General features: G+C 42.8%; 1 long non-coding RNA gene across 1 annotated transcript; it reads left to right on the forward strand.

Moving 5' to 3' along the window:
• The first annotated feature begins 6,784 nt into the window (after positions 1–6,784).
• LOC133212291 (uncharacterized) lies at positions 6,785–13,977 on the forward strand. The gene is made up of 3 exons (XR_009725448.1): positions 6,785–6,863; positions 7,775–7,829; positions 13,860–13,977. It is a non-coding gene; the product is annotated as an uncharacterized LOC133212291 (long non-coding RNA).
• Positions 13,978–14,354: the final 377 nt, after the last annotated feature.

Here is a 14,354-nt window from a genome sequence, read left to right on the forward strand (position 1 = left end):
CTGATTTTGGCATGTGCTTGCAACATGCTTGAATTGGAGTAGTGCTGCAGCAAGGGTGCTGCTGGGTGAGCCATGAGAGGGAGTTGCTCCTCTTGGAAGATGCATGTAGTAAATGTCTGGATGGCTGGCACATAGGATCACCTGCAGGTGTATGCCCAAGGGCTGCCCACATGTACAAGTCATGAACTCCTTATATTTGTGAGTTGCCATTGCTTGGAAGAGCTCCATGGCCAAAGCATGCAGCCCCATTCATACTGGGGTCAGGGCAATTCCTAGTGCAAGTACAGGCTGGGAAGAGACTGGATTGAGAGCAGCACTGAGGAGAAGGACTTGGGGTGTTGAGTGACAAGAACCTCCCCATGACCTGGCAGTGTGCGCTTGGGCCTATAAACCAACCATGTCCAGGGCTGCATCCCCAGAGCATGACCACCAGGTCAAGGGAGGGGATTTTCTCCATCTACTGTGCTTTGGTGAGAGTCCCTCTGCAATCCTGTGCCCAGTTCTGAGGACAATAACACAAGAGGGATGTGGAGCTGTTGGAGCGAGTCCAGAGGCAGCCACAGAGATGCTCTGAGGGCTGGAGCAGCTCTGCTCTGGAGCCAGGCTGAGAGAGCTGGGCTGGGGCAGCCTGGAGAAGAGAAGGTTCCAGGGACACCTTAGAGCAGCTTCCAGTGCCTCTAAGGGGCCTACAACAAATCTGCAGAGGGGCTTTTGACAAGGGCCTGTAGGGACAGGACAAGGGGAATGGCTTTAAACTGAAAAAAGGGAAGATGCTAGGAAAAAAATCTTTATTATGAGGCTGGTTAGACCCTGGCACAGGTTGCCCAGAGAAGCTGTGGCTGCCCCATCCCTGGCAGTGTTCAAGGCCAGCTTGGAGGGAGCTTGGAGCAACCTGCTCTAGTGGAAGGTGTCCCTGCCCATGGCAGGGGGCTGGATCTGGATGAGCTTTAGGGTCCCTTCAAACCCAAACCAGTCTGGGATTCTATGAGATTAAACTGATCCATCCTTAGCACCTAACAAAGTGTTGGCATCACAGCCCTGGCAGTGCCTATCCTCCACTGTGTTTGCAGTAACATCAGGAGGTTGTTTCCCACTCACACCAGCAAGACACCTGTGCCCCAGCTCTTTCCTCAGAAGTCCCTGTCTGTGTCCAGAGAGCGTGTCTGTACTAGCTACCACAGCAGTGAGCTAAAGGTGAGGCAGGTTTTGAAGCAGTGCTGACTGGCTGTTTCCAGAGGCAGGGACTTTGGTATAGGTGGATGTGATCAGCAGTGATATGGTGGATACATCAGTTTGATAATTCTACAGGAAATGTTAGTCATGAAGGCACCACTGATGCCCCTTCAGTATCAGGCTTATAGTGGAGTGACAGCCTGGCTCCACTGGAATTGCCTTGATGCATATCCTCTGTCAGGGAGGAGACAAGCTCCAAATTCCCTGGGGGCTTCCTTGTTCCTGTTGGTGAAAATCTCTTGATCCTAGAGTTACCCAGATTGCCAAGTCACCTTCCTAGTTCTGGATGGGTGAGTTGAATTTCATTTTGGAGATCTGGTGCAAATGGACTTACTCCACTCTTTGTTTTATGCTGTGCTGCAGTGTGGTTTGTAATTATATCACATAAGTTAGTGTTGAGAGCTCTGGGCTATCCTTTTAGGTTTTTGCATGGTGAAGAGAAAAAAACCAAGCTTATCCTCACATTCTATTCTCCATTGCTTTTCAGGATTTAGATGCTATAGCTGGAGGCCTGTGTTGTGTAGAGTTTGTGCTTCATTGAGGAGTCTTGAATATAGAAGCCTACAGAGGCTTAGCTTTGGACATGAGGGGGAGGGATTAAAATGGCATGCAATCTGTGGGGTTTTTCTTCCTCACCATTATCTAAATTAACAGTTTACTGTTTTCTTTGTGTCTCTTCTATTATAGGCTTAAGTGCTTAATCTAAAGCTTAAGGGCCTTAGCATGAACAAACAGAGAAAAGTCCTCAAGGAAATACAGTTATGGTCTCTTGAAACAGGCGGTATTTAAAGGACCAAACACACAGATCTCCCACCCTATAGTTTTCTGTCATAGGAAGAGCAAGTGACCTGCACATATGTAGCTCTGTGCTGCCAGTACACCCAATAAACTAAAGGTGGGAAGCTTGCTGGGAGAGGTAGCTCTGGTTGGCAAGCTTGGTGCTCTTGAGAGCCTTAGGGAAAAAGGCCTCCTTTGGGTGATGGGGAGCTAATGAAACCTGTGGCTGAACTAGGCTTAGTTTAGGTGGCTTTGCCAAGGCTACAGGTACAGCTTCCCAGCTGTGTTAAATTCCCTGTTAAATCCAGAGGGATAACCTCACCCTACTTCCAGAGCAGTAGATATCCCCCTACCTGCAAAGACCCAACAAATCCTGCTTTGCTGCTGGAGGAGAGAGAACGCACCTCTTCAGGAGGGCCTGTGGACAGCCAGAGGACATAGAGGAGCATTAACTAGGAGACACTAGTATGTTAGAAACCTGGGATTAATTTTTGGTAGCAGAGCTCAAAGTACCTCATATCAATAGCTTATAAGAAGTTATTTTCTTTTGTTTTATGTTTGTTTATGTTGCTGGCTACTGGTCTTGATGAATAAGCATATAATTTGGTTTATTTCAACTTTATCAGCTATTTCTGTGCTTTTTAAGGTGCATGAAGAGTTCTTGGTCAGTTGTTAATTATAATTTGTTCTAATTACTGCTTGGATCCCTGAGGAAATTAAATGCAAACCACGTGCAGTTTAGCTACAGAGCTGGCCTGCAAATACACAGAAACTCAGGGTGATAAACTGTGGTTTGGTGCCTCCTTCCTCTTGTTAGGCTTCCTCTGGCCAAACTCAATATATTCAAGCACCAAGCACAGACTCAGGGAATGTATTAATCAGAGACAGAGTGCATGCTCCATTGTATGTGTTGGTGGCACTCGTTTTCCCAACAATTCAATGTGTTTGTAAACTGGCAGCATAGAATAATTGTCTATGGGGTCATGAAAGGCATCTTAGAAAAATTCTTTGTCAGCTAGTGGCAAACATTCATTAGAAGCAGCTGATAGAGACAGGGAACAAAGCTGATGCTGGTATCCATCAAAGGCAGAGCCTTGAGAGAATAGGCGGCATGAGGAATGTTCCCCAGATGAGAGGTCCAGCTTCTGTGGAAATGGTGCTTTAGGACTCTAAACAAGGGAGGTTGTTTGCATGGCTGTAGGGGTTTATCCCTAATGTAGTGGGAATATGATGTGAACACTACTGTACGGTAGATAATTTTTTGTTAGAGAGGACTGGTTGAAAGAAAGCTTTATCTCATGAAATGGGATGTTATATCTTAGCTTTTTTTCTCCTGTGGAAATTGGCTACAGTGTCAGTGTTTCTTGTTTGCTTGTTCTCAGTTTAAGCTTTGGAAAAAAGCTACGATTTCTGAAATGTCACACAATCCTCCCTCAAAGTGTTCTCTTCAGATCATATTGTATTTCAATTTTTCAATATATATTGACCAGAAATTAAATTTCATTGAACATTTTAAATTTACTACATGTAATATGGAGTTTTTAGTTCTGAAAGAAATCACCTATTAAAATAGTGGAAGTATTTGCTGTAAAATAATCATTCTATAGAGTCATAGAATCATAGAATGGTTTGGTTTGGAAAGGACCTTAAAGCTCATCCAGTTCCAACCCCTGCCATGGGCAGGGACACCTTCCACTAGAGCAGGTTGCTCCAAGCCCCATCCAACCTGGCCTTGAACACTGCCAGGGACAGGGCAGCCGCAGTTTCTCTGGGCAACCTGTGCCAGCACCTCAGCACCCTCAATAGGGAAGAATTTTTTCCTAGTATCTAATATAAATCTCCCTTCTGTCAGTTTAAAACCATTCCTCCTTTTCCTGTTGCTAGCTTTTCTGCAGCAAATAAACTTCTAAAGTTTGCAGTGAGGATGTCCCATATCCTACAACTCTGACAACTGAAAGGTTAGCAAAAAGTGGTTAAATGTTCTCGGGATAAAAATTATATTTAAGAATGTCCTTAGACCCTTTTCAGTGTGTCACTGAATACATTGAAAAAGAAACGGTGTTGAAACAAGTAACAAAGGAGGCTCTTGTCAGAAGATTACAGACATCTGTTGCCTTATGCACTCTCATCTTTCTCATGCCTTGATACTATGATAAAAGGGAAGCATCTCAGATAGCAGGTGCCTATGGCCAGCAGCTAAACTGTGACACCACTATTGTAGCTGGGTCAGTCTTGGAGGTAACAAACCACAACAGAAAAAGAAATAAAAAGAAATTATTTTTAATGCTACTGCTGTGGGGCCTTAAGTCCAGCACTGAAGGTGTGAGAAGGAGAATGACCTAACCTACTTTATCAAGTTATACCAGAAGCATGAAAGGGAAGGTACAGAAGGAGAAGTGTTGCTTAGGAAAGACAGTCAGGAATAGTACTGCTTATTACAGGAAGGCAGTGTCATATAGAATGGCCATACATGATACCTCAGGAGAGTTTTCTAAGGAAGAGGACTTCATTGTTGCTCAGGAGTTGAGCTGGGTAAAAAATATGTATGTTCTGTTGTGAAAGCCTCCCTTCTTTGGAGCGGCATGCATACAGGGTGTATGAGCCTGGCTTTTGGAAAGCACATGCTCTCCTGGAGCTGCTGGGGTCCACAGCTTTGATGGAGGACACTGCTCACTGCACTACATCTGGAGGTGGCACTTCTAGCAGCACATGTTGCAGGGGTGGGCCTGGTGTCTGCTGGCGATCAGTCGATGGGCAGGTGCTTCGTGTCAGCACCCTGAGGACAATCATATGGCTTAATTTTTCTGCCTCCCATGTGCACCCATCCACTGCCTATGGGCCAGGAGCCCCATCTAAGGCCAGTCTGCAGCGGAGCCCAGCCCTAACTCTACAACATGTTGGTAGGACAATTGGAGGGCCAGTCACCAGCCTGCCTAGTGTCGGATGAGGCCCAGGGTGATGAGGGTACTGTCGTGTGTTGGGGTCTCCTGGGTTCCCCACTCATCCCTCCTGTGAAGCAGCCTGCTTCTGCTTCTGACTCAGTCTGTTTTCATGGCATCTTGTAAAGCTGGATTTATAGCATGAATTAGTGAGCAGATGCTTTTGATTTCTACTTCAGAAGAGCCATAGGCAGTTGAAAGTCTTCAAAATCTGTGTTTCTCTCTGCTTTTCATTCTTTTGCATGCCAGATGTGTAAAGAAACATACCTGGATGTTATAGCCACAGGTAAGTTCAGAATAGGCATTAGAAATTCGCAATTTTTAGAGGAATAAGGTTTTTTGTGAGTCTCTTCTTTCCCAAGTCTTACTCAGTTTTAAGGGACAATTTATGTAAACTCATGAAAAATAATATGTGATAGGATGATGTGCAAAGGGTTGATTCTCAAGAAGTTTCTTCCACTTCTGTTTCTGTAAATCTCAGGATCTTTGTGTTAGAGATCCTAGAGAAACACTTGTCTGGAGGGTGCTTATCTTTACTGGGTAATTCTGAGTTTTGAGCCTTCTTCCATCACATTAAGCCCATTTTTGGAAGGCTTCCAGTACCCTCCTCTTCTGACAGCTTTTCTGTCCTCTGGTTGCTTTCCTCCAGCAGAAGGGAAGGGAGCCACTCACTGTGCAGAACGCCCAGCTGTGCCAAAGCTGTACAGGAGTCAGTCCCATCCCAGGGGCTTTTACTGCTTCTGTAGCTCAAAATGAACTCTCAAGTGGGGAGAAATGGAATTCCTCACAACTGAAAGCACATGCTTTCCAGGCTGGTAGTTACCATCTCAGTGAGACAGCATATTCTTCAAGCTCTGAGAGGACTTAAAGCTTCCCATTTGTGGCATTTTTATGTAGCAAAGAGGCTATATGATAGTCATGCATTAATGAGGTTGTTGTGGTCCTTCTCTCCCAGGGAAATGGGCAAATCCTTCCCAAGATAACACATGAGTGTGGGGTAGGAAATGAGAAGGCAAGAAGAAGCTGGCTTTCAATAACGTCTTAGTTATACAGCAGTATGCATACTTAATATTAGACAAAGGGGAGCCTTTTCCATATTTGCCCTCCCTATTGTGCAGCAGTACTTCAGACACCTCTAAATGTTGAATCTTCAGCTCTGAGCCTCCTCTTAAAATTTCTCCCTGCCATGCTTATGTGGTCTGTTCTTGTCAGTATAGCTTGCCCCAGTGTGGTACAGGCCTGTGAATCAAGGACAGAGAACAAACTCTTGCCTTTTTTTCCCCTTGTAATCCGTGAGCACTTCTCTCTGTTTTTCCCTAGTTTCCAAAGTTATTTTGGGGAGCATGTGTGTGAGAAAGCAGGACAGAAAACCTCATTGGGGATTATATGAGGCTACTTTGAGCAGAGCCTATACTATGCATTGTGGCATTATGTACCATACCATGGATGGGCAAGATGGGGTGGGGGACTCCTTAATACCTGGAGTTTGGCAGGGTTAGTCCTCTCAGGAAGAGCAGCAATGTTAAATTACAATATAGGGGATAGCCAGTATATGGCTCTAGGTACACCACAGAAATTCTGTGTTTCTACTCTGTGATATTTACTTTTTGAGACTGTAATAAAAGCTGATTTTGTCTCTACAGCTGAAGGATCTGAGAGCATTTTTCCCTATGATGTTATTAAAGAATATAGCCACTACAAAGGTATTTTCACATTTATTACTAACTTTCTTTGACTGAAGTAGTACGTGACATATGAATTATCACTGGTTGTCTGTCCCAATTTTTGTCACCTAATATCACGGCTTTTTGTATCTGTCCTTAGGAGATGTAGCTTCAAGGCTGACAGGGATAATGCAGAGACCTGGAAGTCAAATAAAAAGCAGAAGTGACTAACTGGCAGGAGCAGAAGCTGGTAAGTACTGCAGTAAAAGTGCTATTTAACCTGCTGGCTAATACAAAAAGGTTATTTCTACAGCAACTAGTGGAACAATATATTTAGCAATTAAATTAATCCAAACAAATAGGGATTTTAACCACATTGTCCTGGCTAAATTCCAGCTTAGGTAATTACATTCTGGCTGCCTGCATTCCCTCTGGAGTTTCCTTCTGGGTAAGTTACAGCTTACACCACGTGTGTGTGTGTTGGAATTGTTATGAGCAGTTGTGTAGCATGTCAGCATCTGGTAAAACCTTTCTGGTAAATAAAAACAGAGGTGAATGCATTTCTGTCGAAGTAAGGAGTCACTTTTTTGTCATACATAACCTGTTAGTAGGATGCAACAAATTGCAGGACTGGCATGTTGCACTGATGGCTGCTATATAAACAGATAGGCAGTGGTTAGAAATACAAACTGACAGACAAGCTGGATTAGCACTTTCCTTCCTCCCCACCCTTCCTGTGTTACACTTTCCTGTGCTTCCTTCTTAACCTGAACCTTTTTATGTCCAAGCCAGCTTGAAGTGGCTGCCTGTATTTTTAATCGTGTCAGTTCATCCTGGTTCACAGGGTAGCCAGACAAACAAGATGCACAGGTGGTACCAAGAGGTGGCACTGAGGTGAGGAAAGGGACAGGGTAAACCAGCTCTGAGACACAGCATCCCCTTCCCAGTAACACATGTGCTACTCCATCCCTTTCTGGGATATTCAGCTGAGGCTAACACATTTCTAAAGCTCTTCTGGGGAAACGCAATGAAACACTGAATTCAGGTCTAGCTTACATCTCCTACTGTAGCTGATACACAGCAGTCTCTGTCTGTGGACTTGATGCCATTTTGAAGAGCCAGGAATATCACAGTAATTTCATTCATTTTATTGATTGCAAGCTCATTTGGAAAGGATCTTCCCTGCAAAGCTGAAATGTGCAAACACAAATCAAGGGTCATGTACTGCATTCTCCATGAATTTCTCTTTCTTTTTCCTGTTTCATCTCAGAAAACATGCCACATTTCGTGAGCTGGGAAGATGATCAAGATGTAGCTAGCATACAGTGAACAGGTCAGGGAGTCCTTTTCCCCCTCTGCTTTTTGATGTAGCTAAAATAAGGCTCATCTTTCCAAACACGAGGCACTAAGAATCCATTCAAATAGGTTACATACAAGGTACAAGTGAGCAAACACACTAGCTTTGGGATGTGGAGTCACCAGGGAAATTCAGAAACAACATCATTTTAATTGTGGGGTTGGGACAGCTTTGCCAAAACACACACATCCTGTTACCATAATCTGCACTTGGGAACAGTCCCTTCATGGTACTGCTTTGTAGAAAGTGAGGATGCGTTCAGCTTCAGCTAAGAGCTGCAGTTACCTGGAGATTGGGCACATGCATGCCACTTCACAGGGAGCATCTGAGGGCATTCAGCTCATTGTTACAGGCAGCAGAATGAATTAACAGGGATAATGAGGTCTGAGGCAAAGACGTGGTTCCTTTCACCTAGACAAATGTTCTAGCAGCTGTGCAAAACACGTTCCTTGGGTGAATGAATTAATAAAAATGAACAGTGCCAAGCAGATTGTAAGAATTGCTTTGGATCACAAAGATCTTTTGGTGATTAAGTCGAGAATCTGCAAAATTTAAAAATTGTTTTTATTTATTTGTCAAAGGGAAAGCCTTTTCAGCAGGATAAACAGAAAACAAATGTACCAGCTTTAAGCTCTTCTTAACGAGTTTAATTTACTTCTGTTAAAATGATTCAGCCATCACCATTTCTCTACAATAGGTATTTTGTTGGGAAAACTAATTTGAATGTGCATGATAGATGAACTGCATTGAAAGTACCAATTGTTATCAGCTCTAACCCTTGATCTTAATTAGCTCCACATCTGCTTCCATAGAAACAACAATACGATCAATAAAATACTACAGCTAGCTGCTTGTGCTGAGGAAGTAGGCAGGAGAAAAAGTATTTTCAGTTATTTGCTTCTGACCAGCTTGTGGACCCAGCAACAAGTGTACTGTATTGCCCTCAAAGGCATTGCTGGGCTTGATCAAGGGCCTCGTCCCCTGCTAGTAAGTACATCCATCACTTAGTGAAGTTCCCTCCACTGTGTGTATGGGTAAGATACAGTGGTTGTACCTTTCTTCCCATTGATTAACACTTCTGGTGGGGACAGTGGAAAGGACCACTTCTAACTTTTTTCCATGCAGAGATGAGTCAGATCAATATCCAGTATCTATTCCACAGGTGGAACGCCTGTGTCTTGTCCTCTATCCACAGGAAAAGGTCAGGACAAGGTGAAGTACAGCTTCACGGTCCTTGGAACACATTTGGGTAATCTCCTCCAGCTGCCTGAGTACTTGTACCACCAGCACTTGCAACACTCTCCCTTTCACACAACCGTATTTGGGATTGTGTAGACCTTGTGCGAAACTGTCTGAGGGGTATAAAGTCAAAAGCAATAAATCCTTGACATCTGACTCTACAGCAGCGCTTTGTAAGCCAAGTGTGTTATGCTATGTAATTTTCAGCCTTCAAAGTAGTGCACTCAGAAGTCTATTAGTGGGCACTCTGATGTACCTGGTTCAAGTCTGAGGTTGTAGGAATGTAGTTTAGCCTAAGTATATTGTTAATCAGTGGTTATGCTTGGTATTTGGAAAACACTTTCTTGGAAAAGAGTTACCTAGAAAGAAGCCATGTTCTATTCAGAAGGGCTCATGAGGATTGGAATACTGTCATGATGGAATTCAGGATAAGGACATAACCGTATCACTTAGTGACATATAATCCAAAATGTATTTACCAAGTGGGATGGGCCTGGAGAGTGAATAACAATTTTTATGCCAAGATAAAAGTTTCAGTGTGCAATAAACCGTATGCTGGTTTTGTATCATCACCAGTGTGACTAGCAGGTTGAGGGAGGAGATTCTCCCCCTCTGCTCTGCTTTGGTGAGACAGCCCCCCTCTGCAGTCCTGTGCCCAGCTCTGGGGGTAACAACACAAGAGGGACATGGAGTTGTTGGAGCGAGTCCAGAGGAGGCCATGGAGATGCTCTGAGGGCTGGAGCAGCTCTGCTCTCGAGCCAGGCTGAGAGAGCTGGACTGGTTCAGCTTGGGGAAGGGAATCTTTAACCTGACAGAGGGGAAAATTGTCTCTGAGCTCATTAGGATCCCATCAGCTCCACTGTGGCTGATGTTTTGTAATCTAATTTCAGTCACATTGTCAGTACGATGCCACATGTGTTTTATCCATCTATATCTGAATTCATTTTTGTATAAAGCATGACCACCTGTTGGTATGTGGTATGCATTTTTAATGCGTTGAAGTATTCTTTGTTAAGAGATAAATAGTGCCTCTCTATACAGAAAGAACATTTTACTACTCAGGGAGTTAACAGTTGGCTTACTCAAGCACAAGAAGGCTGTACCCTACCTGTCAGAGATATGAATGTTTCCAAAGAGGTGAGAGTAATTAATAGTCTAATAAATGTCAAATAATTCTATGAAGAAGGATAGGGGAATGAGAATGAAACTCAGAAACTCAATGAATCCTCAGGGAAGCTCTCTTATAGAAGTGCAAACCTCAGCCTATTTCCCCACACTTCAAATGCAAGTGAATGTATGAATGTAAGTCAGAGGTAAAGCACTGGTAGAAAACAGCAGCTTCGGCTAGGAGTCTGCAAATAATAACTTGGAAAGCTGAAAGTGTGAGAGGCTTTTCTGCAGACAAGGTAGACACATGCTTTGCAATTGTATTTATATGCTTTGGACTTTAATAAATTAATACTTTCATTTGAAGTCTTTTAAACCTGCTTGGAGTTCTGGGGGGGTTTTAAGATAATTAGCATCAAGGTATCCCATTTCTGTTAGAGGGAGACCTTTGCAGTCATTGGGGTACTGGTATTTTGTTTGATTTGGGCTTTTTTCCCTTATACTTTCTTAAATTTCTCCAGGGTCTAGAACCACTTGGGATGCAGGGGGTGGATGGAAGAAATGCCTGATGAATACAGCTGTTATCCAAGTAAGTATCCTGCTGTATAGAGACATAACAGATAAAACATCAGAAGCCCAAAGGTCCTGAGGGAGTCTGACACTGACAGATATTGGGTTTGATCTCATCTGTGTAAAAAACCCAGACCAATAAAAAAACCCCCAAACAAATCAACAAATAAACCAACCACTTGGCTACAGGCTCTGTGCTGCATTGTCCTGGGTGTTAGTGACAGTGTCCTGCAGCTTGCTGTGTGTGAACACGACCATCTGGGTCTTTCACAATGCTAATACAAAGCTACATGTCATATTACTTACTGTTAAACATTGTGATCCTATTGCTATTAATAGGTGGGGCAGGGGGTTAGGGGGCACGGTTGCAGTGGCCACAGAGGGTGCAGACAGATTTTAAGATGCATATTATATAATTACCACAGGAGTACCAGCACCTGACACTCCCGGTAATGCAGAAACTCAGCTCTACTGTGGTGCTCTTTGTCCATCACTAACAAGAGCTAGCTCTTTTTTCTCCCAGAGCTGAGAGGACTGTATGGTTTGAGACAGGATGTGATAAATTGCTTTATGTATTTTCCCTTAAAGAATTCCCCTGGGTGTTTTTATTTAAGCAAATGAAAACTTAAAGGCACTTGTATATGTCCATGTTTCAGTGAGTGCACTTATCTGGAGTATTGGATTCTTACCCCACCCCTTTATGGAGACAGACACACAGACACACAAATAGTTTACATGTGTGCATTCAGGTAGGGCTGATGACAGTTGCTATAATTAAAGTCACCAAACACTTCCTGTTACAAGAAACTGAAATAGGGTGTTGTAGCTCTCCAAAACATGAATTCTGAGGGCAGGGTTTTCTGTAACAGGCCCATACAAACTATATATCTATATATAGTAATTTCAGCAAGAATGTTTGGTTGTTTTACAACTGAAACATCACAAAACAAGGTTTCCTTGTCTCAAAAAAGGTTTGTGTCATTAGAAGGCTCTAATATTTCCACTTTCAGAGTGAGGCTTCCAAATATGAACAAAGAAGTGAGTTTCTGTTAGGGATGCTCCTGTTGTTGTATCTATTAAAGGGAAAAAAAAAGAAGAAAAACCCACAAAAAACTCCACATTTCCACTGTCAATCAGACTAGAAGTCTTTGAAAATATCTGATTTGCTGGAGTTCAACAAAGTTTGTAAGTTTGACAGCTAAGTCTTTCAAAGCTTCTGCTTGGATGGGTCATGGTTTAATACAGGACTGAAACAGCCTGCCTGGTAATTACATATAATGTCAGGCCTGTGTGCTACCAACAAAAGGAAGGATTTTATTTCCCCTGTTCAAGAAGAAAAGCCCCTGCTGGGCACCAATACCAGAAATATGACCCCTTCACAGGAATGAGAGCTGGAATTTGCTGAGGAAGCAGGCGTACACTAGTGACAATGTGAAATGTAGCGAAAGGGCAAAAGCTAAAAGTGTAGAGATGGCGGAGGGAAAGGGGGAAAAAAAGTTTGAAAGCAGTGAGAAAAGGAGATGGAGACTGCTGGGCAAGATGAACAAGAATAACAAAGATGGGGAGAGAGATAAAGTTTGTGTGAAGAAATAGAAGAGATTGCAAGACTGGTTGGACTAGAAAAATGGAAATTAATGGAACAAGAGACAGAATTATGAAAAGCACCTAAAATACCTAAAAAGGGTGGTATTGGTAGAAACATCTGAAAGGGGAATACAGAGGTGACACTGGGGAACTGGTAAGACCATTTCAGGCTGGGAACCAGCATGAGAAGGGAAGCTGAAGCTGAGGAAAGGGAAACACAGACAAGGTGAAGAGCTGGTAGAGTAGAAACCAAACCAGTTTGAGAAATGATGCAATGAACAAGAGAAAAAATGTGGACTCTAATAGACAATGCTGTCACTTATTAGTTGCTAATTTTTGTTTGTCATAAACAAGGCATCCAGAATTAGTGTATTTTTCCCTTCATCTAATTTCCTTGTATCTGTTTCCCTTTTGTAAACTGGGAATGTTTCTGTCCCCTAACCTCAGAAAACTGTTGGGAAGATAAATGGTATCATGTTTGTGAAGCACTCACACTAATGATGAGCACCACAGAAACACCCAAGAGGAAATTAATAATTCTGTCTTCAGAATCCCATTTGTAAATGTGCAGTAAATAAGGCCTGGGGCAATATGTTGAGCAACAAGCAGAAAGCAAAATATTGGATTGCTGCTCATTAAGTGAGCACAGTCCATTCTATGCCCAAAAGGAGGTAGGAAAAATGCTGTTGGAAAAAGAAATATGCTTGTATCATCAAAGGCTATTTCATAATTCACACAGAAAAGAGAATCTGAGCTGAGGCAGCACTAGCAATCTTAATTCTTTCCTAAGCCTAAGAAAATTTGTCTTTATGACCTAATAATGTTCTCGTAGTATTTTTGTGTTTGTGAAGTTGCATATATACGTAGCATGAAAGGTTGTCTCATGAAGCTTGGAAAGCACAAGAAAGCAGTATGGTTTAAAGAACAGATTTCTGTTCTGTTCAAGTAGCACAAAACCAATTTCACTGTTAGAATGAGATCTGAGATATGTAATTGCATGTTATCTGCCATGGGCATAATTATAACTGTACTATAAATGCACTAATCTCACTTTTCATGCCCATCCAGCCTTCTCTAGCACACTATTCCATTGCAAATTTAAAAGCAGCTTTAACATGCTAAAAGGAATGAGCCAGGAGTAGTCATGATGATCAGGATGCTTTTTCCTGCTAAGTTGTATTTTGTTGATAAGTAAATATAGGATGGAGTTGAAATGGCCCCTTCTTAATAAAGTGATGTTTGTAGTTCTACAGATAATTCACTTAGCAGTACTACATTACCTGGCAGACTGAGCTGGATTCCTCTGAATTAAGGATATGAAACGTGTACCTAGTGTTCTAATTAAAGCTGAAGGCCATTCATCTCTCTAATTGCAACAATGCCCTCCAGGATAATTTCATCCCAAATGTACCATTCTTCTTTTGTCTGAACAAGTGACTTAAAAACCATCTGGAGCCTTGCCAAGCACAGAGAGAAAAATTTATTGGCTGTGATATCACACTGGAAATCATTGCAGAAAGCTGAAGAGGTCAAGCAAAGTGGTGAGGTATTTCTATTGGGCTTCGGGAAGTATTGACATTTAATGCCTGAACACTGGCAGTCAAATCATCTAATTTTTCCCACAGACTAGTAGGAGTCATGTGTTAGTAAGCAAAGACTTTCTAAAATGCTCTGTAACCTTTGGGGCTGCCAAGTTTTTAATTCTTGAGGGGGAAAAAGCCCAGGTGAGTGAATTAGGCCTAGGAGCAGGATGAGGAAAGCTGCAGAGTGCAGTCAGTGGAACCAGCCTCAGGAAATGGGTTCCTTTGTAAACCAGACAGCTTAGTGAGCAGAAGTCATAGGATTGCTGGGGCTGGGTTTTACAGACCCAGCATACTCTGTAGA

The sequence above is a fragment of the Neopsephotus bourkii genome, unplaced genomic scaffold (assembly GCF_033783945.1).
Source record: "Neopsephotus bourkii isolate Nb327-2 ecotype Australia unplaced genomic scaffold, CSIRO-AGI_Nbou_v1 NB_71, whole genome shotgun sequence".
NCBI classification, from domain to species: Eukaryota; Metazoa; Chordata; class Aves; order Psittaciformes; family Psittacidae; genus Neopsephotus; species Neopsephotus bourkii.